The 26,000-nt window shown below is 50.3% G+C and overlaps 1 long non-coding RNA gene across 4 annotated transcripts in view; it reads left to right on the top strand.

Moving 5' to 3' along the window:
* Positions 1-26,000, top strand: part of LOC146829583 (uncharacterized) — a 493,129-nt gene that overhangs the window by 413,847 nt on the left and 53,282 nt on the right. For all 4 annotated transcript variants that reach the window (XR_014962015.1, XR_014962016.1, XR_014962013.1 and 1 more), the window contains one exon: positions 12,234-12,306. This is a non-coding gene — a long non-coding RNA (uncharacterized LOC146829583). The remainder of the gene's footprint in view (positions 1-12,233; positions 12,307-26,000) is intronic.

Genomic DNA, 26,000 nt, shown 5'->3' with positions numbered 1-26,000 from the left:
CCACATTTTACAGTACAGAAAATGTGTAGACGTTTTCAGAACAACGATATATGACTTACAAAGGAACATTAAAAAAATACAACAAACCCCCCATCCCATGCACCTTTGTTGCACTACATCTTATGCCATCTCTCCACTCCCACAGCATCTTCAACAATCCCTCGGCACCAGTGAGTTCCTACCCCGGGTTCCAGCACCCCGATCTCCCAAGTGCCTCATCCTCGATTGTGGAGCGTTCCAGAGGGAGACCTCTATACTCGGCCCACCTTTTCCATATCTTTGCATGCTTTTGCGGACATCCCCGTGCCTTAAAGATAGGGAGCTCTAAACCCATATTAAAATCCAGTCCATTCTTCCATGCTGTTAAGAGGGCGGCGCCTCCGCCTTCCAATTCCGTGCAATGTCACGCTTGGCTATAGTAAATACTAATAGCCTCAGGTGTCACTTGTAAATATTGCCCCCACATCCTCCATTATATGCAACAATTCTAATTTAGGTGAATAGGGGAGCTCCGAGCCCTAGACCTCTGCCAGACAAGCCACCACTCCCTGCCAGAACTTCACAATCATGCTACACTGCCATACTGTGTGGAGGAGAGTACCTTCTTCCCGGCCACATCCCAAACAGAGCAGAGATGCCACCAACCCCGCCTTCCAGAGTCTGACTCGAGTATAATATACTCGGTGTAGGTAATTAAATTGGATCAATCTGAGGTGCATTGCGATTGCAGCCTCCTGGGGGGAAGCCAGTGCCTCAGTCCAGTCCTCTCCCTCCAAAGGGCCAATGTCTAACTCCCATGCCTCTCTGAGTCTATTCAGCGTATTGGGGCTATTAGTTACAAGAGACTGATAAATCTGGGAGATGTTATGGTCTAGTAAGTCCACCATAAACAATTTGGCCTCGATGACGCTAAAGTCCAGCAGAGACTTCAATTCAGTGACACTGGAAAGAATGGCATATCTGAACTGAAGATATTTATAAAACTGGGTCTTAGGCATCTGGAAATCTTGCTGGAGCTGCCGGCAGGACTTGAGAATCGTACCTCACATCACATCCCCAAGGGTGGAGATCTCTATATTCAATAACGGAAGCCCACCAGGCCAGTCAGCTGGGGCAACCTTCCATTGGACCAAAGTGGAGTCTCCTTCGTCTACCTGCCCCACCAACCTATCTTTCGCAGCACATGCTTCCACACCTGAAAGACCACTTTAGTGGCTGAGGGCAGAGCCCCACGCATCGATGCAGTATATAGGATAGTATGTATAGTATTGGACCCCATACATCACCGTTCCACAAGATAGGCAGGGTCGGACCTGTCCCCATACCACCAGTCATTCAATATTAAAAGATGCGAGGCCATGTAATATGACTGGACGTCCGACGTGGCCAGTCCGCCACAGTAGCTCGACTGGAAGCACGTCCGCTGTCCACTCTATAAGGCCTTCCTGGCCATAGAAACTGTACCAAGGCTGAATTGACCCGGCGAAACCACGACGGGGGGGGTGGGGGGCAGGGAAGGCAGCAATCGTGGTAGTGACACCATCTTGAAGATGGCCGATCGTCCAGGGAGAGATAGGGGCATATGCGACCAGGTCTTCAGCTCTTCGCGCACCCGTGCCCATACCGGTAGAGTATTACGCTCCCATGAGACCTCCATGGCATCTGACAGGTAGACCCCACAGTATTTCACCCCTATTGTAGTTGTCTGCACTGCTGAAGGACCAAGGACCGAGCTCCATTCGTTGCCCAAGGTCCACAGGGTGGACTTAACGTGGATTCATAAACAGGCTGGATGATTCCCCAAAGATCTCCATAATCCGGAGCAACCTAGGCCCATCTCATTGACATCCGTCAGAATGAACAGGACATCGTCGGCATATAGGACGATGCGGTCCAACAACTCCGGTGGCCACTCGAATCCGGCAATCTGTGCATCTATGCGCACCCATGCTACCAAGGGCTCCATGGCCAAGGCGAAGAGAAATGGCGATAGTGGACACCCCTGCCGAGTTCCCCCTACCTACCGGAAAGCGGAAAGGTGAAGAAGGCCGACCCCGCGATACGGACCGAAGCCGTGATGTCAGTGTATAACAATTTCAAATAGGCTAAGAACCGTGGACCCAAATTCAGCCGATCCAGAAGAGCAAATAAATACGTCCAACTAAGGGAGTCGAACGCCCTGTCCATGTCCGCAAGCAGGAGTGCACCCGGTACATCTAGCCCCCGAAATAGTGTCTATGGTAATATGGGCACGCCGGATATTATGCCTAGTTGCCCGTTGGGGCATAAAACCTGCTTGGTCCGGGTGGACTATTCAGGCGATATGTGCCTGAAGGCGATTAGCCAAGGCCTTGGCAAAAATCTTAGCCTCTATATTCAGCAAAAAAATGGGACGATCGGATGCATGAAGGTCGGGGTTGCCCTGGCTTGTGAAACAATACCACCTCGGCGCGTCTCCAATCTTGCGGTAGGCAACCACGCTCTCTTGCCTCCTCCACAACCCGAAGGAAATGGGGTCCTAATTTCGTAAAATATTTCTTATAAATCTCACATGGGTACCCATTAGGACCTGGGGTCTTCCTGGAGCTCAGGTCTCCCAGAGCCACCCCCAGCTCCTCCTCCGTGAACGGAAGGTCCAAGTCCGCCCATGCTGCATCCGAGAGGGTCTGAGGCGGGAGGGTCCGCTAGAAACCAAAGTATCTGCTTCTCCAACAGTATTTCTCGACGAGTATAGAGTGTGGCATAATAATGTGCGAAGCTCTCTGCGATCGCTGAGGGATCACCGAGGGTCCTCCCATCAGGCCCATAAATACCAGGGAGTACCAGGGAATGCATAGTGCCCTGGCACAAGCGATGGAGTAGTTTGCTAGACTTGGCCCCCCATTAATAGATCCTCCTACTGGACGCCAGCCAAGCCAGACGGGCCTCATCCATCATCAAATCTACATGTGTTTGTCTTGCCAATATTAATTACCAATATTAATAAGATGTGCCTCGGACCTCAGCAACACCTCTAATCTGGTCCGGCGCGCTGCAGAGCAGTAGGAGATATCCACCCCGCGTATAGTTGACTTCATGGCTTCCCATAAGGGGTTGGCCGCGTTCACACACCCAACATTAAACTCCAAATACTGATCGATTGCCTGACCTGTATTGTTCATCCTCTAAATTCCATAGAGGGAGACGCCATCTAAAAGGCTGCCTCGCTGGGCCGAGTTGTAGAGGTAAGGCAACCGGAGAGCGGTCCGATAAACCCCTCGGGAGAATTTCTGCTTCCCTCACTCTGCCAACGCACAAATAGATAATCTAGACATGAAAAGGAGTCATGAACTGATGAAAAGTAGGTATAACCCTGCTCCCCCCTCCCCCCCATGTGACCCGCACCACGTGTCCAACCAACCCAACCCTGACTCCAGGGAACATAGTTTAGTAGGCGGACCAGTGGCAAGCTGTCCACCTGATCTCCAGCGGTCCCATGCCGCATCTATCACATCATTCCAATCACCCCCGATTACTGCCAAGCCAGCGGGTATCTCAACCCACAACGTCATAAAGAGCTCAACCAAAGTCCAGGACAAGAGGGGGAGGGGTTGAAACACAACCCAGTACCACCCGTTCCTCATAAACAGTCCCCTGAATAAAGACATACCTCCCCTGTGTATCCACCCATGTCTTGGAATGGGAATATGGGACCCGTCTATGGATAAGAACAGCCACCCCCCTGGAGCCCCTAGTGAACCCAGAGTGGAACACCTGTGTGTAGCCGTACTGAAGGAGACAGAGGGCCTTCGTGGCCAACAAGTGTGTCTCCTGCAACATCAGGACATCCGCCTGCTCATGCTCAGCCTGTCGGAGAATGGCTCCACTCTTTACCTTGTCCAGTGCCCCCTCACATTCCAGCTCACAACACGGATACCCCCAGCAACCCGCTGTTGATAAACCATTGGAGATGCCATCTACAACATCAGAGGTATCAATGAGTAGGGTGGAAAGCCGCCAATAACTAGACCCCATTGCGTGGCAACAGACTGGCAGAACATCTATATATGATACAAACCAATTACTCGCTTCTTCCTGGCGCATAGAACAGTCATCATCTAGAGTGTAGATAATAGCTTTACATAGTAATGAGACAGTGCAAACAAGGAACCCCAACCACCCAACTGCCCTCAACCCCCCACCCCAATACCTCAAAACTGCTGAAGTATCTGTCGCGGCGAAGGTGGTGCTGGGACCCCAACGAGGGCACCCCTCCACCAATGGATACCCTGAAGCCCACCCATTGTCCATGGGCTGTCCACCGAACCATGGACGGTCCAACGAGGGTATGGCCCCCACATATGCCACGTCGGTTCAGTGGATCTCTGCTTTAGTTCCTCATCCGAGGGAGTTCCTTCACCGTTACATGGCCGGGTCACCAAGGCCGATCTACTGGCATCACTGTACGACTGCGAGTGACGCCGGGGTCGAGATCTTCTGGTACCTTTATTCGTAGGCTTTGGTGGTTTACGGACCCGGTCACCGGTCGAAGAATCCGTCTCCAGTGTGGGTGGCGTATGTGGGCGCAATTTCACCGTCTCGTCTGTCCAAGTAAAGACCTCTTCAGGCTAATCAAAGAACAGCGTACGGATTGGTAGACGACGCGCAGCCTGGCAAGATACAGGAGAGCATACGGTAGCTTCAGGCTTTGCCTTTGCCACCTTGAAAGACTGCCGTTTCTGTTGAACCAGTCTAGTATAGTCCGGGAATATAAGAACGCGAGCATTGTCGAAGTGAAGGGGTTCTTTAAGGCGGGCCTGCTTCAGGATTGCGTCTCTTATCATGTTAATTCGAAATCTTCACAAAGAACGGTCGCGGCCTAGCCCACGGGGACGGTTGCTGCATAAGGGCACTATGTGCCCGCTCAATAATAAAGCAGCAAGACATCGATTCCGGTGGGAGCCAACTGACAAGCCACATAGTTAAGAACTGCTCCACATTGCCATCTTCACAGCCCTCCGGGAAGCCCATGAAGCGCAAGTTGCTCCGCCGAGCCCTCCCTTCTGCTTCTTCAATGCGAGAAGCCAAGCCTCTGGTGATAGTTTCTAAGGATGCCACCTTCTTCTTCAATGTAGTAACTGAATCCTCGACCCCTGAGACTCTGGTTTTGGACTCCGTGATGCGTTCTGTTGCATTCTGCAGATCCTGTCGGAGAAGTAAAACTTCAGAGCCTACCTCCCCGATCTTGGTTTCCAAAGCCGTTCTGGACTGCGTGATTGCTGCCATAAGTGCTGCGTTGTCCGGGACTCCTCCGTGGGCACCCCCTTGGTCAGCCGCTGAGGCCCCCGGCCCGGTGTAGCGGTCTATCTACTTGGCCGAGCCCCCGGATGGTTTGTCCCTTGTCATATTGGCTATGGGGCTCATAGATAGTAAGTACAATGTATAGATCTGGCCACAAGCCGGGGCGTGCAGTCAAATGCAACAACCAACCCCAATGATCACAGGAGTATCACTTTGGTGCGTTGAGGCAAATCCCTAGCGGGTGTCCCAAGTCCCCACAAGTCCAGGGGAGCGACCCCCGACCAGGTACAAGCAGCTCCCCAGTGTCCCCGGATCAATCTGGGACAGTCACATGGCCACTCCGGTGCACACAGTCGCCACTGCCACTCTACAACTCTGGCGCGTCTGTGTAAATTGCTGCTAGGTCCACTGCTGTAGTCTCAGGGCCCCATTTAAATCCAGGCCAGCCGGCACGTATAGCCCCGGTCATCAGCGCTACTCGGCTCCAGGCAGACCCCAAGGGCCCTTTCGGGGGTAATGTTCCAACCCTAGGCTCCCCCAAGGCAACCACGCTCTCCCCCCACACCCTGATCCGACTGCCGATTATTGGTGGTGGGGTGCACAAGGGTCTATGGCACCAACACGGGGGCTCCACCCCGCCAGACACGAAGAGACCACTCAAGGCGGCCGGCCTACGCACTGTATGGAGCCCGATCTTGCTGCCGATATGCCGCCCGGTGAGACAAATGTAGGAGGGAGTGGGGCACAGAATAAAGTCCTCTCGCTGTGCCGGCCGCCAGCCACCAGGTGGCAGTCGGGGCCCGAGCAGACCAAACCAGGCCCCCCCCCCCCACAATCCCGAGGGCCGGCCCGCACAGCAGGGGGCACCGCCCCCGTCGACTTCCGGGCAGCTATGCCGGCACTTCCCCAGGTGTGCCACGATTCAGCCACCGGCGGGCGTCAATAGTTTGGGAGAAATGCGGGAGCCAATGCCCTCTCTCCGGCCAGCCGAGCCCCATGGGAACTTCCACCTCCCGGCGTCTCCGGGGCTGCGGTCCTCAAGCAGCTCAGCGTAACTGCCAAATCAGGGGCAGGGGACCCAGAGCACTCACCAAATCGCCGGTCCCCAGGCCGCCCCAATCCAACGGCGTCGAGCGCAAGGCCAGTGCCAGGGGTCGTCCGCCGCTCAGCAAACTTTCCCCGTGGAAGACGGAACCCTGCCTCAACGCAGACCGAAGTCCAGGTCAGGTGCCGCCCAGCTCGCTCCACCTCCGTCCTCCCAGCCGGGCCTTCAGATTGTGCACATCACTGAATCGGAGCCCCGATCCATGCGAAACCGGCCGATAATGGCACCACAGTGGCCTCTACGGATTCCTCCGATGGTTTTCTGTGGCGAAATAACCGACGAGGCAGGATAACTGCAGAATAATAACGACGGGCTCAGCGGAGCTCGCCTTCGGCCGCGACCGCCATGTTGGCCACACACCCCACACTTTTTGTTATTTGGTGTAAATTCTTTCAGTATCTTTGGAGATAAAGAAAAAACAAATTTTTAAATCCGGGCTGAGCCGAAGCACAGATCTCTTGGTGGGATCTGATTGGCTGCCATCACTTCAACCAGGAAGTATTGGCAGCCACCTAGGGGCCAATATACATGTTAGCACCCCATTGAAATGCATTGTAGTGAATGGCAGGTTTTGAGGGTCACAAAAAAGAGAATGTATAAAGAGGGATAACAGATTTTAGTTGCAACATAAATCATATGTTGATGGTGCTATATTAATGTTGTCAATTGTTTAGTTGCAACATAAATCATTTGTTGATGGTGGTATACTAATGTTATCAATTGTGGTGTGCTCTAAGATGATTTTACCCTGTGAAAAAACCTGGTGGGATTTCATGAATTATGTCTGATAGAAAACAGTTTTTTTGAGGATTTTCCCATAGAGATTATGGAAGGAGCTCCGGAAGTTAAAATAAGAGCATATTTTCTGTTAAGTCACACTCTTTCTCATCCATATGAGAATGAAGTCTGACATTCTCAGTAATACATGTACTTCCAGCAGGTGCAGCCTGTCAGTTGATTCCCTTCAGTTCTACTGCAGCCTCCCACAGTGTTTTAAAGAACAACTATGGAGGACAGAGGCAAGAAACCAATCATGCAATACAGGCATGAGAGGCTGGGCAATGTCAAAAAGACCATTGAGGGCAGAAGGAAGAGGCAGTGGCAGTACAAGCTACCTCCCAACAGACCCGATTCAGGTAGGAGACTGATGTTTTAAGCCCAAAAGGGGTTTTTATTTTATGTCTCCTGCCTAAACTCTCCTCTTTTTCAATGGGGAAAATACAATTCCCCAGGTTTTTAAAATCTCCCGCTTGCTAAGTACAAAATGTTGGCAAGTAAGGTACATTGGATCATGAAGGGCAGGACGAATGGGGTAGGGACATATGCTCAGATAACAGAGAGCAGAAGGGAGATGGGCAGGGGCTCCAGAATAACCTTACAGGGCAGGCATCAGGGTTTGCAATAGCACAATAAACCACACAGGGCAAGTAGGATGGCAGTGCAGCACAACAGACCACAGAAAGCAAAATGGAAGGGACAGGGACATTCACATGGATAACAGAGCTGAGGGGAAAGAGGTAAGAGAAGCAAGATGACCATACTAGACAGCCAGGAGGGACAGTTGCATCATAATAAACCATGAAGTGCAGGAGGGAGGGGGTGGGGGCACAACAATGGATCAGACAAGGCAGGAGGGAGGAGATAAGGGTCTATAAATGGAAAACAGGGAAGGGGACAGGGTAGGAGCAGCAAGTTGATCATGGGTGCAGACGGAATGGGCACTGAAAGCTCAACACACCATAGTGGGCAACAGTGACACTATAATGGCGTATACACAGACAACGGAAGGGAGGGGGGATGGGGAGCAAGCTGACCACACAGGGCAGGTGGGAAGGGCTGTGATGTCACAAAAGACCATGCATGGCAAGCTGGAGAGTTAGTGTCAATACAACGACCAAGATGGGCAAGAGGGAGGGGGAAGGTACAAGCACAAAGGACCATGGCGGATAGAAGGGAGGGGTAGGGGCAGGACACAGACAAAAAGGGGCAGGGGAAGGGGCTTAACAGCTCACGCTGAGCAGGTAGGAGAAGCAGTTGCAGCAGAACAGATTGGTGGGCAGAAGGGAGTGTCAGCAAAATGGACCATAAAGGATAGGAGGGAGGGGATAGGGGCATGGAATTTGGACAGACAGGGTGGAGGTGGCAGGTGCAGGCGGCAGCTATCTGACCACCCTAGGAAGGTGGAAATGGCAGCTCAACAGTACACTCAGTAGATCGGAGGGTGCTAGGTCCCTAGAACATGGTGGGCGAAAAGGAGGAAGCAGGGGAATGCGCAAAGACATCAGGGGGCAGGGGGAAGAAGAGTAGGTGCAGCAAGCTATGCACAGAAGCTAAACAGAAGGGCAATGATTGGGGCAAAGAATTGGGTTTTGGAGGGCAGGAGTGGGCTGGGACATCAAGCTTAATAGAAGGCAGTGGCAGCATATTGGACCCTGGAGGGCAGAAAAGAGGGCATGATGCATGAATTCGGACAACAGGGTAGGGAGGACGTGGATGAGGCAGCAAGCTAACTGTTTAGGGCAGGCGGGAAGGGCAGTAGCAGAACAACTTCCACACAGGTGTATTGAGGGAGCAGGGGCATGGTCAATGGGTGGCTAGGTGGGGGGGCAGGATCAGCAAGCTTTGGTGGGGGCAGCACAATGCCAGGCCGGGCGCTGTGTTCAGACCCAGCACTCCCCCCAACTTTACAATACTATGGGCATCTTACTTAACATAGCAAAAAATAGTTCAGGAAATAGAGTTAAAAGAACCTTAGAAATTCACTGGAATAAAAGGTTATAGGGACGTTATAGGCTCAGATTTCACTTGTACAAACCATTGAAATTAAGCAGTTATAATTACCTGAGCTAACTATAACGTATTCCTCCGCTATGCACTACTTATGACCACACATATATTACATCACTCATTTAAAAAATACATATATATTGAGCAAGAATAATCAGCATGTTGTAATATAAAAGAAACACGGTTCGTAACATAAGTTGGAGTGAATATACATTTAATATGCTTAAATCACAAAATGTTCTAGTGCTTTAGGCTTACACAATTCAACTAATTAATTATGGTGCATCAACCTTGTACCTTGAAACAATAATTACAAAGTGTTAGTGCATGAATTCCCTGTGAAGGGCACTATTTCCTTCGCAAAAACCTTTTATAATTCTGATAAAAAGCCATTGTTCCCACATGCCTTCACATTTGGCATTTTCTGAAGCGATTCCTCAACCTCAGAGACTGTTATCTTTGCCAAAGTTGCATCCTGATGGGTTCTTGAAAACCAGGGTAGATGAATAGATCTTTAATAGTGTTCAATATCAGAAACTACAGCTGGATAATTATTTTTCATATATTCTGCTATAGTGCTGCAAGAAGACCTGGGCCACAGCATCTTCATGGGAAAGTGAGGAATGGCTATTGGGGTTCTCGATTTGCCTGATTGCTTGTTTGTCTTGTCTTGTTTAATTCGGGTGGCCCATGCCAGATGTTTCCCAATTTTTTATTCTTTTCATACATTTGTTGTTGCAATGTCCTTTTTTTCTCTAATACAAAAAAGTCCCTAATATTTCGCGTGGTCCTTTCCAGCTTTTTTTTTTTTTTTTTTAGCAAAAGCGGGACCCCTGTCCTAATACAAGCCACTATATTCACTGCCAGCTTCAATTCCTTTATTTGTGAAGCCTGCTCCTTCTGCTGCCTAGCCCTATATATGATTTAATATACCCTCGTGCAGTGGCTTTAAAGGCCTCCCATACTGCAAAACCTGCAGCCGTATTGCGATTTAACCATTAAAAAATCCTTTATAAAACCTCTCATATCTGCCACCCAATCTTCATTAGTCAGCAGGGACCTCTCAAGCTGCCATCTGGGCCTCTCCTTAGTAGCAGTATCCAGCTCTATAGTAATAGCGATTTCTTAGTGGTCTGAAAAAGTGTTTGCCCAGATATCAGAACCCTCCTTCTTAATTACCTGAGACTCCAAAAAAACAATAAAGTTGTGATGCAGTTTTAAAGTGCTGCGACCTGGGGTTGAAGAAATGGAGGGGACTGGAGCGAGTGAAAGCCAGTGGACACCAGAGAGCGTGAAAAGTAATGACAAGGAGGGCAAGGACTACCCGTTGTTCTCTAAGACCCACAAGGCTTTCACAGGTACTGCAAATGCAAAGCTTTTAGGAGCCAGAGCTAGTTGTAACTCTGATCAGGTAATCATGACATCCATATCGGTTAGGCTAAGCGAAGCATTGCAGAAACTTGATCAACCCCCACACCAGTCGGGTAAGGAGGGGCAAGTATGGCAAGTATTCCCCTCCCCCACCAATCCCAGTCTCAGAAAGGAGGTCAGTGTTCCATTGACTTTCACCCCTGTCAGGTTTTGGTCTGTTAAATGTAAATCACTCTACAACATTTCAGTTTCAGTAACTTTTAGAGACCATCCTGACAGAAATCAAGAGACTTAAAGGCTCTACAGGCGCAAGAAACGGCTTCAATACATCAGTGACGTGACAAAATAGATAAGATAATGCAACAGGTACCGGAGCAAATCAAGAAAGTAGAGCAGAGAGTATCCAATTAGAGGATCGTTCCTTCATTTAGGATTAGTATATTGATGTTATTCAAAAGAAGTTACATGCCTCGCAGAACTAAATTGATCAAATTGAAAACTATGCAAGAAGGTACAATCAATATGCCTTACGTGGGAATTCTGAAGGGGACCGAAACTATGGGGGGCTGCGATAACCCTCTGCAGTTTATGGAAACACTGATCAAAACACACATCCTTTAGAATGCCCCGGCTAATCTTACCATTTTGCGGTCTCATCAGGTCCCTGCTCAATGCATAACTAATGCTAAGTATCCACGAACAATGATTGTCAACTTTGTGAATTACCGTATGAAAGAGGACATTCTTTCTTTGGCCAATCAAAATACTTTTTTTTTGCTATCTGAACAATTTTTTTCCCCCGTATAAGTCGTTGGTGGCTGCTCACCGTCTGAGAGACTTCCTGGGATTGATTGGCTAATTTAAATCTGCTGTGGCACAGGCTTCAATAATTCATTTTATTTCAGGGCCAATTCCAATTATATGTTACACTGGAAGAGGTGCAAAGCCATGAGTTAGAGCCCCAGGCATGCTGGGACGTGAATCTTCACTATCAAGTAACATATGTAGTGCTTGTTATTTGTGCTAGTATGTATGATGCACTTGACACTTTGTTTTTTTTAAGAATAAGTTGCACTTCTAGTCATTACGTCTAAATTAAAGTAATAATGTTTGTTGCATCTGTGAATTCCCATCAATATGATTCATATAATGCATGCGTATCAGTTGCTACGTTGCACTTTATACACTATTTCACTTAAATTCATTTACGGTTACTGGCTTCAAGAATGCCAATGAGCTCGTGGACGTTCAAGATTTCTTCCCAGTTCGCAGGTTTAAAACAAAGTTAACGATGTTGAATTTTTTTTAACCGTTTTCATTGTTATACCTAGCACTTCTGCACTATACATTTTGTATGTGTATTTGTGAATTCTTATCGATATGTTTCAAATACAATAGTTGGTATGTTGCACTTTATACATTGTTGTACTTAGATTGTGCAAAAGGTTCTTCAAAAGCCATGAGCATGAGGGGCTCAGGGGCTGCTGGGATGTGAATCTTCACTAACAAGAAGCATATGCAGCCATTGACATTTGTGGTATTGTGTATTCTGCATTTAAATATTTGACACTTTGTACCTTGCATTTTGTATATTGTGAACTAACTGCATTTGGACATCTAAGACATTCCCCCAGTCTGTAGGACTAAAACGAAGTTAATGATTTTGTGCAATCTTTTTTCATTGCTACAGTTCTGGTCCACTGATCCAAGATCCACTGGGACAACCAATTATTGAAAATGAAGCCGCAAAAGCCATGAATGAGGTAGAAACTGTAATGCAACATGCACAGCAGGATATTATTCAGTTGGGAAAGTTAGAAGAACCACTAAATATTGAATAGAAAGAATATATATACAAGTCAAAGAGCAGGGTACACCATGGTGTGTTGCACGAGAAAAAATAAAGCTAATGTTCCCAAGCAGGAACAGGAAAACATTTCTTGATTAAAGTTTGATGAGTTATCTGCATAAAACTACAGAATCACATTTATCATGTGTAGTAACAGCTCAATCTGGATTAGCAGCACAACATTAAAGGTATTACTTTACATCGATTATTCGTGCTACCTGTTGAACCTGGTAATAAATTGGAATATCATAAGTTATCTGGAGAAGCTTGTTATGAAGTCTCAAGAGTTGAAACTTTTATTCATTAATGAGGTTAGCATGGTCTCACGCTTAATGCCTTTGTACATTTGAGAATGCAACAGATATTAAAAACAGATTATGATGTTCTGTTTGGTGGAAAACATGTAACTGTATTTGGAGACCTACTACAACTTTCTCCCGTTGAAGGACAAACAGTTTTTTTTGTTAAAATCATTTTTATTGATTTCATAAGACAGGCAGAATACAGCAAAGATAAACCACCTACAACCACTGGTCAGTGGTGAGATATTTGGTGCGTATTCAATAGTAGGGGAGTCTATGAGGAGAGATAATAAAACAAAATAACGATTGAGAAGTGTGAGGTAACAAGAGGGAGAGGGAGTGTGAAGGGTGGGTAGCAGAGGGGGCTTGCCTTCTTAGCGCGCCAGTACTTCTAGAGGGTGTTTGCGGACTAGGTGCGCGCGGTAGTGTTGGTAGCTGTCAGGCGCAGAATCAGCAGATATTAGGGGCATGTGAGCTCACGAAATTCAACCGCCAAGTATGCTATACATGATTGCCACATCTTATCCAGTATTTGGGTATCTTTCATAGATTCACATGCCTGAATCATTCCCCGTCGTCGTAGTGGGAGTCCCACGGTACATAAATAACAAAATAGTATATTTCCATAGGCTAATATGGTAGCAACCATATACTCTATAGCCTATTATTTAGAGCATGTAAATCCTGTGGGAAGAAGATAGTGCATGTAGACGATGCACACAAAGGACTGATTACCCCCACAGATAGCCTGGCAGATAGGGCTGGGTTGAAAGGGGACCAGTGTGCAGTCTGGGAGGTGGTCACACTTCCCTGTGACAGGAAACCTATTTTTCAGCCGTCCTCTGCCGGAGTTTCGTCCAGCAGCAGGAGGGCAGACTCGTGTCTGTGACTGGTAGCATCCATTTTGTGATGCCAGGGTTTGCAAAACTGGTACCGGGTGTACCGGTGCTGTCATATTTCTCCCTCTAGTAGGGTGGAATCATACCTCCCACACCAGTTATTGGTGTGGAGGTATGATTCCTAGGTGTTTGACGCCAAACGCGACATGTTTCCATGCAGTTGTTTTAAAGTTAGCATTTACCGCGAGGTTATAATGCACTTAAGTATATATGGTATGGCTGCATCACAACCAACCCCGGAATAGAGGTTCCGAAGGCTGCAGGGGGGCTCTGCTCATGCATGGGCACCCTCTCACATAAAACCCAGCACCCTGCCTTCTGGATTGATAAGGCCTGCCATAGGGGTGACTGATAGGTTTATATGTGCAGTGATATGGATAGATATAGTGAACCTATATCTTAGTAAGGGGTGCATGCACAACCTTACACAGGCTGCTGTAGCAGACCTGTTGTGTCATTTTGAATTGTCTCTCAGGAGCCGCAGCATCTCCCAGGGGAGGCATAATACATGCTGCAGCCCCTGAGAGACCTCTAGGGTACCTATGCCCTAGGTACATAGTTTCTGTAGTAGGGGATCTCTGTGATGGTCATAATCATGTGAATAGTCCCGCCCATGTGTGTGGACCCCGGAGCACTTCATTAGATATTTTCTCTTAAGTTGTCCTGTTCTGCAGTTCTGCATAGACACTTAAGAGATAAAGAAAGACAATAATGCAGCCTTAAAACAGCTAGGCTACGCTGGCCATTACTTCATCCTGAAGTGAAAAAGATAGCCTGGTAACAGTTAAATTTAACTATTTTACTGAGTTTCACCCATAGAGAAACTCCCCTTCACAAAGATGCTTTTTTCATGATAGAGATGAAGGGTTGGACAGACAAGCCCCATAGGCTGCCATTATGTGTCTGTAAATGGATACCGTGCCTTTAAGAATCCTTTCAGAGACCCTCGGTATCCTATGATGCACAGTCAAAGGCTAGTTCCTTTCAGTTCTTTTTTCCGGCTCCTGCTAGCAGGACCCTGGAGCATTGAGCTCTACCTTGAGTGGAATATTTTTTAATAATTAAGCTTTCGAAAGTTAGTTTGAGTGTTTTACTAGACGTCTTTGGCCTTTTCCTTCCTTTTGCTGTATTTTTTTCTTGTCAAAATGCCATCTTTTTTTCGACAAGTACCCTGAATGTGGCAGGAAGAAGGCCAAGTCGGACGCCCACAGAGTTTGGGCCCGATTCACAGAACCAACTTAAGACAAAATCCTAAACTTACTACCATTTTGGTATTCATAGAAAGCACTTACTCATTTTGGTATTCACAGAAGGCACTTACTCATTTCGGTATTCACAGAAGTTAGGAGTCCTAACTTTAGGACTCCTAAATGCCTTCTGTGAATACCGAAAGTCTTAAAATTAGGATTTTTCTCAGTTTAGTAGTAGTATAGTTAGAACTCCTAACTTTAGGACTCCTAAATGCCTTCTGTGAATACCGAAAGCTTTATAACTAGGATTTTTCTCCGTTTTTCTAGTAGTAAAGTTAGGAGTCCTAACTTTAGGACTCCTAAACTGAGAAAAATCCTAATTTTAAGACTTACGGCATTCACAGAAGGCATTTAGGAGTCCTAAAGTTAGGGCTCCTAACTTCTGTAAATACCGAAGTGAGTAAGTGTCTTCTGTGAATACCAAAATGAGTAAGTGCCTTCTGTGAATACGAAAATGGTAGTAAGTTTAGGATTTTGTCTTAAGTTAGTTCTGTGAATCGTGGCCTTTGTATTCTCTGTCTACCTACTTCACATGTTCCTAAATCCTGCGCCATCTGTAAATCCTTCTCCAGGTGGACCCTGCGTGAGAGGGAGAAGATTCGTCTTCAAGGCCTGGAGCAGAGAAGACAACAGACTGCAGGTGGGACATCTGGGCAAGGAGAGAGCCAGTCCTCCTCCAAGACCCATGCGTCGGCCTCTGGAGGGCTCCCCAGTCGAAAGAAGGCTAAAAAATGACGTCGAGACCTGGTATGACGGCGATATGCTCCCCGTCGACTGAGGGCTCTGGGTCGAAGCGGCGTCGAAGATCAACGTCGAGGGGACGGACGTCGAGGCCTCGAGTGAGGTCGACGTCGAGGACATCCCAGTCGACGTCGACACACCATCGCCGTCGATCTGGATCAAGGAGATATTGGCGCTCGCCGTCGACGACACCGCTGCTCACCGTTGACGAGACGTTCGAAGTCAAGAAGAAGGTCGACGTCGAGGAGGTATCATCGTAGGTCGACGTCGAGAGACAAGTCTCCCTCTGGTCAGCCTTTCAACATCGACAGCAAGCTCTAGGTCATGACGTCGTCTGCGCTCGCCGTCGAGGGGCACTACATCCAGGGCTCCCTCTTCCAGATCAGCCCGCAAACGGAGAACGGTGGTATCTACCTCGGTCTCGGAGTATTCCAGGACCTATTCTCCAACTAGGAGACTGACACCTACTCCTGGTCAGCCTGTGGCTCCTCGTCAGTCACCGCCTCCGTGGCCCAGGACTACCACTCCTCCTCCTCCTAAAAATCCTCCGCCTTCTCCTCTTCTGCCTCCTCCGTCTCAACCACCTGCAGAACCTAGAAGGGCAAGGTCACGGCCAAAACATCGCTCTCACAGCCGGCACTGTTCTTTTACAAGGTCTCACCGGAGCCGTCGTCACAAGAGATCTCATTCTCGATATACTGGGGACACAGCATCCACTAGTGAGGGAAGATACTCTCCCACATTATCGAACTCACCACCTCTGAGAGTGTCACCTGTTGATGACATTGCCACATTCCAGGAGGTTCTTGTAAGGTGAGCGGCGAAACTGGGCATTGCGTTGTCTGTACCTACTCCCACTATGTTGGTGATTTTTGAGACGCTGCAGCAGAGGCAAGCCTCTTGCCCTCTGCTTCCCTTGGTACCCGGATTGGAGGAACCGGCGATGGAGTTATTCATTACACCTTCCTCGGTAAAATCTGTGCCTTCGAGGCTCCAAAAGAAATTCCGTGCCCCGGACTCTGACCCTGCATTTCTTTGGGCTGACACCCCCCTCCCCCGATTTAGTCATCGTGGTGGCGGCGAAGAAGCAGCATGATGCGGCCCCCTCGTCCACAGTCCCTCCGGACAAGGAAAGCCGTAAGCTGGACTCTGGGGAGAAAAGTCTGCAACGCTGCAGCAACATCAATGAACGCGGCTAGCTCTACTGCCCTGCTGGGCCGTTACTACCGTTCCTTGTGGGAGTCTCTTTACCAGTTCCTAGACCTCCTACCTAGGGACAAACGGGAGGATTTCCAGGAGGTACTCAACGAGGGGCTGATGGTCTTTAATCAGATTATCAGTGCGGCAGTGGACACCTCTTCTTGCAGCCCACGAGTATTGCCATGGCGTTACTCTCCGACGGCATTCCTGGTTGCGTCTCACCTCTTTAAAACCAGAGGATCAACAGCGTATCGCGAACCTTCCATTCTCGGGTAGCACCCTCTTTGGTTCCAATGCGGACGAGGAGATGGCCCGCATGAAGGCGGAGATGGAGACCCTCAAAGCTGTTGGCTTAGAGAAGCCTAAGGAGCAGCGTAGGAATTTCCAACCTTTCCAACAGCGTTATTCCTCTCAGCGATTCCAGCGTGGGCAGGGCCGTCAGTCTGGACAGCAACAACAGCAACAGTTTCAACGGCCATTTCAAAGACGCCAGTCAAGAGGAAGGTCTAACCAGTCGACACCAGGGAACAAGGCCCCAGCGGGTTCCAAGCCCTGAACAGTTACTTCCCCCTCTTCTGTTGCTCACTCCGAAGCATTCAAAATTATCTGACAGAGTGGAAAAAGATAACTCAGGACAGTTGGGTGCTGAATATTGTTCGCAATGGATACTGTCTACGTTTCACCAGCCCTCCTCCATCGATACCGCCAGTTCGCTCTCAACACCGGCTGCGCGAGCTTCAGGTGGAGGCCGATACCCTGCTAAGGAAAAATGCGATAAAACTGGTTCCTCCTACCCAGAGAGGACAAGGTCTATATTCACGATTCTTTCTCGTACGCAAGAAGGGCAAGAACGAATTCAGACCCATTCTCGACTTGCGGCAAGCGAACAAATGGATCCGCAGAGAAAAGTTCTGCATGTTATCCCTGCATCAGATCTACGCTCAGCTGCATCAGGGAGACTGGCTACGTGCCATAGATCTGCAAGACGCATATTTTCATGTGCCCATAGCAAGGAAACATCGCAAGTTCCTCCAGTTCCTGGTCGGCACGAATCACTACCAATATGCAGTGCTGCCCTTTGGCCTGAAGTCAGCGCCCAGGACTTTTCCAAAATGCATGGCAGTAGTCACAGCACACCTCCGGAAGAGCAGAGTGTTCGTCTATCCATACCTGGACGACTGGCTGATCAAGGCAGCCACGTTTCAGGAAGCACAACTGCATTTCAACAGGACGTCCGGTCAGCTGAATCGCTTGGGTCTACACATCAATATCTCAAAGTCTGTCCCGACTCCTGTCCAGTGGCTGCAGTATCTGGGAGCCCCCATCGATACTCGCAAGGCAAGTGTGTGTCCTTAAGAGGAGAGACGCTTATCTATCCTTCGGAAGGCTCAGACTCTCATGACCATACCCTTCCCGACTGTGAATAAGGTGTCCTCTCTCCTGGGCTCCATGGCCTCGTGCATTTTTCTCACTCCTCATGCACGCCTCCAAATACGGCCTCTGCAGGAATGTTTGGAGGATCAGTGGAACCAGAAAGAGGGGAGTTGGGAGGACAGGATTATGTTGTCACAGCAAGCCATCCAGTCTCTACGATGGTGGTGCTCTCCACACAATCTCCTCAGAGGGACTCCTTTCCACAAGGAGATTCCAACAAAGACCATCGTGACAGATACGTCTCTCCATGGCTGGGGTGCGTATTTGGATCACCTACAGATACAGGGCAGGTGGTCCGTGAAGTAGTCCACGCATCACATCAACTCCCTGGGACTTCGAGCTGTTCACTTGGCACTGAAAGCTTTCCAGCCTTCCTTTCGCACCAGTTTCCTGCTTGTACAGATGGACAACACAACAACGATGTTCTATCTAAACAAGCAGGGGGGGATCCCACTCCCGCCCACTGTCTCGGGAGGCCCAGGCGATCTGGCATTGGCTTCTGGCCAGACACTTGACCATCACAGCGACTCACCTCCCGTGTTTGCAAAATGCTCAGGCAGACGCGCTCAGCAGACTCGTTCTCGAAAATCACGAGTGGGTCTTAAACGACGAGGTGGTGCAAGAAATATTCAAAAGATGGGGAACTCCGGAGGTCGATCTGTTCGCCATCGCGGAAAACAGAAAATGCCGCGACTTCGCCTCCAGGTTCTACCAGCCAGGGACACTGGGGAATGCACTGTGGATCAACTGGTTAAACAGCTTTCTCTACGCTTTTCCCCCCATTCCCCTGATCCCGACAGTGATGATCAATCTTTCCCAATCACGGGCCAAGATGATCCTCATTGCTCCGGAGTACTCGTTCTCGAAAATCACGTGTGGGTCTTAAACGACGAGGTGGTGCAAGAAATATTCAAAAGATGGGGAACTCCGGAGGTCGATCTGTTCGCCATCGCGGAAAACAGAAAATGCCGCTACTTCGCCTCCAGGTTCTACCAGCCAGGGACGCTGGGGAATGCACTGTGGATCAACTGGTTAAACAGCTTTCTCTACGCTTTTCCCCCCATTCCCCTGATCCCGACAGTGATGATCAATCTTTCCCAATCACGGGCCAAGATGATCCTCATTGCTCCGGAGTGGCCCGGTCAGTGGTGGTTCACAGATCTACAACACCGGTCTCTCCTGCCGCACCTTCGGCTTCCGTGTCGGCCGGACCTTCTCACGAAGTTCGGAGGGCAGATGGTGCATCCCAACTTCTTGTTGTTGAATTTGGCAGTATGGCTCCTGAGCTAGTGCAGTATGGACATTTAAATCTCCCTCAGAACTGTATGGAGATATTAAAAGAAGCGAAAAGACCATCTACACGGACTTCCTACGCAAGTAAATGGAAGAGATTTTGCATTTGGTGTGCCTCGAAGAATGCAGATCCTACCGCCTGCAAGGAGGATGTCATTCTTCCTTATTTGCTGCATTTGGCTCAATCTGGCCTGAATTTTTTATTCCATTAAAGTTCACCTAGCAGCTTTAACTGCGTATAGGAAATGTCCTTCACAAACTTCCTTTTTCCAACTCCCAGTCATCAAAGATTTTCTGGAAGGTTTGAAGAAAATGTTTCCTCCTATTAGGCGTCCTTCACCTCCGTGGGAGCCTAATGTAGTGCTTTCTAGACTGATGCGGGAGCCTTTTGAGCCCATTCATAATGCTTCTCTCCAGCATCTGTCCTGGAAGGCAGCTTTCCTTGTCGCCATAACATCGGCTCGCAGGGTGAGTAAAATCCAGGCTCTCGGAGCCTTACACGGTGTTTCACTCTTCTAAGGCAGTCATGAGTACTCACCCTAAATTCCTTCCAAAAGTAGTGTCGGACTTTCATGTGAATCAAACGATTTCTTTACCCACATTTTTTCAGCATCCTTCCTCTCCTGCTGAGAGATCCCTTCATTCTCTCGATGTTAGAAGGGTGTTGAAGTTCTATTTAGATAAGACTAAGGAGATTCGTAGATCAGGACAGTTGTTTGTGAACTATGGCTCTGTCAGGATTGGTCTTGCTACCTCCAAGCAATCCATCTCCAGGTGGATCGTGTCCTGTTTTCAGTTGTGTTATCAGAAAGCCAACAAGACTCTAGTTAGTAAGCCTAAGACTCACTCTACCAGAGGTAAAGCTGCTACAGCGGCTTTACTCCGTAACGTCCCTATTGCAGAAATCTGTAAGTCTGCCACTTGGAAGTCAGTCCATACCTTTACTAAACACTACTGCCTGGACAGATGCTCAGGTTGGGGGGCAGGCTTCACTGAGGAATGTATTTGCACAATAGTGGGTCTGTTTGTTTCTTCCACCGCTGGGGTTTGTTGTTTGGGGATGGGCTTGCTATTCTATTCACATGATTATGACTATACACAGAGATCCCCTACTACAGAAGGAGTAGTTTCTTACCTGTAACTACAGTTCTGTAGTAGGGGTATCTGTGATCGTCATAAGCAACCCGCCCTCCTTCCCGGTGGATGAAACAGTATGTCCAGAATTTAGCAGACCTTGCTTTACACGCCTTCAAAAAGAACTGAAACTAACTAGCCTTTGGCTGTGCATCATGGGATACTGAGGGTCTCTGGAAGGATTCTTAAAGGCACGGTATCCATTTACAGACATAACGGCAGCCTATGGGGCTTGTCTGTCCAACCCTTCATCTGTATCATGAAAAAAGGATCTTTATGAAGGGGAGTTTCTCTATGGGTGAAACTCAGTAAAATAGTTACATTTAACTGTTACCTGGCTATCTTTTCACTTCAGGATGAAGTAATGGCCAGCGTAGCCGAGTTGTTTTTAGGCTGCATTATTGTCTTTCTTTATCTCTTATGTGTCTATGCAGGACTGCAGAAGAGGACAACTTAAGAGAATATATCTAATGAAGTGCTCTGGGGTCCACGCACATGGGCGGGACTATTCACATGATTATGACTATCACAGAGATACCCCTACTACAGAACTGGAGTATCTGATAGAGACTACTAGCCGCAGATTCGTTCACGTAGAATTATCCCCAGGCGTGAGACTGAATCCGGAAAAAGTTTTGCCCAGCATCCCTGTGCGCCAGGAGGACGGCATCACGCGACTCCGCCCAGGCGTCCGTGCACGTGACGTCGGTGAGGTCACATAAGTCCCACCCCGGCGTGCCTACGTCAGTTTTTTCCTTTTCCGCGTGCAACGCGGAACTGGTTTGTGCTCTGGGCCTGTTTAGGCCTTTCCCTTCGGGTATTGCAGCGTGTGGGAACAGTGTGCGAATGCCTTCAGGCTTTGAAACTTGTTCGTCGTGTGGCCGCCTCATTCCGGCGACGGATCCTCACCCCATCTGTATGTGGTGTTTGGGGGAGCACCACAACTCCACTGATTGTGAGGCGTGCCAGCAGATGAAGCCGAAGTCCCGGCGTGAGCGCTGAATGAAACTTCTTTCTGCTCGTGTGTCCAGGTCAGCGGCGTCCTCTCGCCCGGCCCCTGAGGAGGGTTCTCGGACCCGCGGCTACCCTCTCAGACCATGATCTTCTCCCAGGTCGCAAGTGCGATCTCTTGGTAAGTGTCGCAGTTTGTCCCCGAGGGTCGTGGGCTCTCCGCGGGTGGTGCGGCCCCGCGTGTCCTCCCCTTATCCGCCGTTTCCCGGCGTGGGGGCGACCAGAGCCCAGATGGAGAATTATGCGGCGGCTTTGCAGGCCTCGCTCTCTTCTCCTCCTCCTCCTTCCCCTCCTGGGACGTCAGCGGATCCCTTGCAGCGTGCGGGGCCCTCCGCGGCGTCGCCAGCGGCTCCGGCCATTTCGGATCCAGGCACTGAGGATGTAGTGCCGTTGGGGTGCGGCCCTTCGGGCGTCCCTCTTTCGGACCATGGCGCCTTTGCTTCACCGCAAACTCCTGGGGTAGTCCTTGTGATGTCGCGGGAGGTCGCCAGGGCTCAGGTCGCACCCCCGAGCCCCTCTCGGTCCGCCGGCGGATCCTGGCTATGGCGGCGCCTCAGGGGTCGGTGGAGGACCCTTCTCGCCCGAGCCCCTCTCAGTCCTCGGGACAGGCGGCTACCTTGTCCAAGGCCGAGGTGACGCCGCTACGGCGCCGGCAGCTGCTGGCCCTGGCTGCGCTACAGGAGTCGGCGGAGGGCCCGTCTCGCCCTGTCACGAGTCGCGGCTGGCGGGGGTCTCCTCGTCCCTCCCCGGGCCCTTCTCGTCCCTCCACGCAGGCGGCTGCCTTGTCGGTCAGGTCTGCGCCGTTCTGGCACCGTCCCTTTTCTGCTCCGGTCTCCTGCGCAGTGTGCTGTGTCGGAGGTCACCCCGGCGTCTCCTCCGGCACCAGTCGGCGCCGGTGTCCTGCCTCAGGTTGGGGACTCTTCGGCGCCGGGCCGACTTCTGGTTGTTGACTCGTCTTCGGACGCCTCCTCTTCTCCAGAGGTTCGGCGGTTGCTGGTGTCATGCTCACCGGAGACGGGCCGCCGTGTCGTAGCTTTTTTCCCAGATGTCGTCTAAAGGCGTCTCCTCGCCGTCTCCACGACCACGGTCGTCGCCGGAGGAGCCACAAGTCCCCCACTCTTCGGTCCCTCTTCCTTCCTTTCGGCCTTGGCCCTGCCTTCTTCCGGTTGGCTTGGGGGATGACCGCCCTAGCTTGCAGCCGTCACCTAACGAGGAGCTGCTTCTCCTGCCGCGGGGCCCTACGGAGGCGGGTGCGGCTTTCGTCCGCGCTGTTTCCACAGCTGTGGGAATTTTGCGCATGGGTGATCCAGCTACCCATTTTCCCGCAGATCATCTTCTGGAGGTTCTCCATCAGGGCTCTGGTGGTGGGGAACTGTTGCTTCCTTTCGAGGGTTTCCTCCACTCTTGAGGACTTTGACCGTCCCGCCACAGAGGACCCGGTGCCCCAGCGCCTTCTGCACCGCCACCATCCGGCACCGCGTGATCCGGTGTGCCTTTCTCTTCACCCTTCGACGAGAGGCCGCCTTTTGCAGTCTGCCTTTCCTGCTTTGCCGCTGCTGTTGTCTCCCCCTTCACGGGAGGCCCGCTGGCTGGACTCCTGGGGGCGCAATATGTTTGCCTTAACCAGTGCGGCTCTGCGGGCCCTTAACACACTGTGTTTTGGCTAGGGCCACTTCTTGCTTGTGGGACTCAGCGGAGTTCCTTATGTCTGCCGCTTCTCAGGAGGGTGCCTGTGTGGATTTGAGACATCACATATTAGATGGTCGGGAGCTGGCGGAGTTTATCTTTCGCTCCGCTCTGGGCATCTCGGAGGTGCTTGGTCGTGCCATGGCTTCTTCGGTTGCCCTTCGTCGCCATGCCTGGCTTCGGGACAGTGTGTTCCCGGAGAATGTTCGAGAACGGCTGGTGGACCTTCCCTTCGATGGTGCTCTTTTGTTCCATACCCATGCGAACTCAGCCATCCAGAGGTTCTTGGCGGGGCTTAGTCCTCCTCCTCCCCCTCCCCCCCTCCTTCTCCTCCTCAGTGACCTGCGTGTTGCTCTGGTTCTTGGAGCCGTTCTTCCGTTGGGGCGGGTCGCCCCAGTTGTCTGGCTGAGGTTGTGGTTCTGTTGGCTGCTGGCCAGCCCTTTTTTACTTTGTGTTTTTCCTATGGGTTTTTAACACCATGCTGGGCCTGAGATTGTGCCTTCTGCGTTTCCACTCTGGCTGCTTGCTAGGCCTCCTGCGGGGTTTTTTGCCACAAGTCTTTTTTGTTGTCCTCTGCTGTGGAAGTTTCTTTCTAAGAGGTTCCCATGTCTTGGGATATGACATGCCCCATGTGGGGCTGGGTTGGCTGTTATATAGCCCTGGTATGTGCTGTGGAGTTGTGGTCGCCCGCGGGCTTCTGCTCTTCGTGGCGTTATGTTATGTTGCGGATGCAACCTTCTTCTTCCCTTTGTTGCTTTAAGGTTTGTTTTGTGGTGTCCCTGGCGTCTCTCGGAGCTTGCCCGTGCCGCCCTCCTTTTCTTCCTGCACCGTTGTGCCTTCTTGGGGCTTTAGTGGGACTGTCATCCTGCCTTCTCCGCTGGTTCCAGTGGGCCTTGCTCTCGGTTTTACCTCTTCTCCTCGTGGGGGGAGGGAGGGTGGTCCCTGACTTCTGGACCCTCTTGCGGGTGCAGTTTTTACCTGCAGGGCGTTGGACGATTCTTTCTGGGTGACCTTGAGTTGCCCTTTTCGGCTTCCGCCTGCTTCTTGCTGCCTGCGCCATCCTGTCTCGGATTGCCTTTGCTCTGCCTCTTCTCCTTGGAGTCTCAAGGTTGCTCTTCTCCTTCGGCGCCATCCTGTCTGGGATTGCCTTTGCTCTGCCTCTTATCCTTGGAGTCTCTAGGTTGCTCTTCTCCTTCGGTGCTCCTTTCCTTGGCCTTGGGCGTAGGTTTTGTTGCCTCACGTGGGCGTGGGGTGTTTAGCCTCTTTGCGCCTTGCCTTGTTTCCTCTGCTGAGTGAGGACAGGCTATCTTCTTCTTCGCTTCATTTCCCTAACCCACCCCTTGGGGTTGGTGGCCTCCTGCTGGCAGGGGTTTCCCCTTGCCTGGGGGACGGGGCTCCTCGTCCTGTTTTTGGACTCGGCCCCCAGGCGGTCCTCTGTTCTGCCCCGGTGGGTGGGGTCATCCCGCAGACCCTCCTTCCTCTTGGGTATGGCTAGGGTATCTATTCTACGTGAAGGAATCTGCGGCTAGTAGTCTCTATCAGATGTACGAGTTACTTACGTTCAGTAACGATGTATCTGGTAGAGACGATTCTAGCCGCAGATTCCTTCACGGCCCGCCCTTCCTCCCTGTTCTGCAAGGGCTTGTGATTTGGTCTTTTGCACTCGCTTCCCTGTGGGTGGCTGTGTTTTCTATGAGTGCATGCTTTCCCTCTTTCTGTCGGGCTGTCCCTTTTTCCTCCCCGTTGTCACATGGGAGGATAGGTTTGTTGGCACTTCTGGCTCTTTGCGACCCTTGAGGTTGGGGTCTTTTGGCTGTGCTTCTGCCCTTGTTCCTGATGGGGGTTGTCACACTCTGTGATGGGGATGTCTTGGAGTTTTGTCGTTCCCTGTGTGTTCCCGACTGGTTCCCCTTCTTTGTCTTTGGTTGGGGTTGTAGTCCTGTTGCATATTATCGTGACATTTTTACATGTCTCTTGTCTCCGGGGGAGGGAGGGGGGTGGGGGGGGGGGGGGGGTTCGACTGTCTCTGTATTGGCAGGGTTGCTGCCCTGTTCTTTTTTCTTGCAGTGCCAGGCACTGCTCTTTATGGTGTTGTTCCTCACTGTCCCTTTTTTCTGTTCTTTCTCACACTGTTCCTATACTCTCACAGTTTTATCTGCTGGCTCCGCGTTGTGGCGCGGAAAAGTTCTCCGAAGAAAACTGACGTAGGCGCGCCGGGGTGGGACTTATGCGACCTCGCTGCCGTCACGTGTGTGTACGACGCCTGGGCGGAGTCGCGTGATGCCGTCCCCCCCGGCACGCATGGATGCTGGGCAAAAAAAAAATACGGATCCAGTCTCACGCCTGGGGATAATTCTACGTGATGGAATCTGTGGCTAGAATCATCTCTACCAGATACATCGTTACCGAAGGTAAGTAACTCGTACTACAGGTAAGAAACTAGTCCATACCATGTACTAGGGACTTATAAGGGTACCCCAGAATCCAATCTGGAGTGTACCTAAAGTACATGTAATCAATTTAGAGAGAAAGCAGATAAACTGGGATCTTGATTAGCAGGATCCCAGTCAGACTAAGTCGAAAGCAGTGAAACATCAGCAAAAAGTAGGGGTAACTATAAGAAGCAGATCCTACTCTCCTACATGCCCGTTTTCAAGT

The sequence above is a fragment of the Triturus cristatus genome, chromosome 5_2 (assembly GCF_964204655.1).
Source record: "Triturus cristatus chromosome 5_2, aTriCri1.1, whole genome shotgun sequence".
NCBI classification, from domain to species: Eukaryota; Metazoa; Chordata; class Amphibia; order Caudata; family Salamandridae; genus Triturus; species Triturus cristatus.
This window is presented reverse-complemented; position numbering and strand designations above follow the sequence as displayed.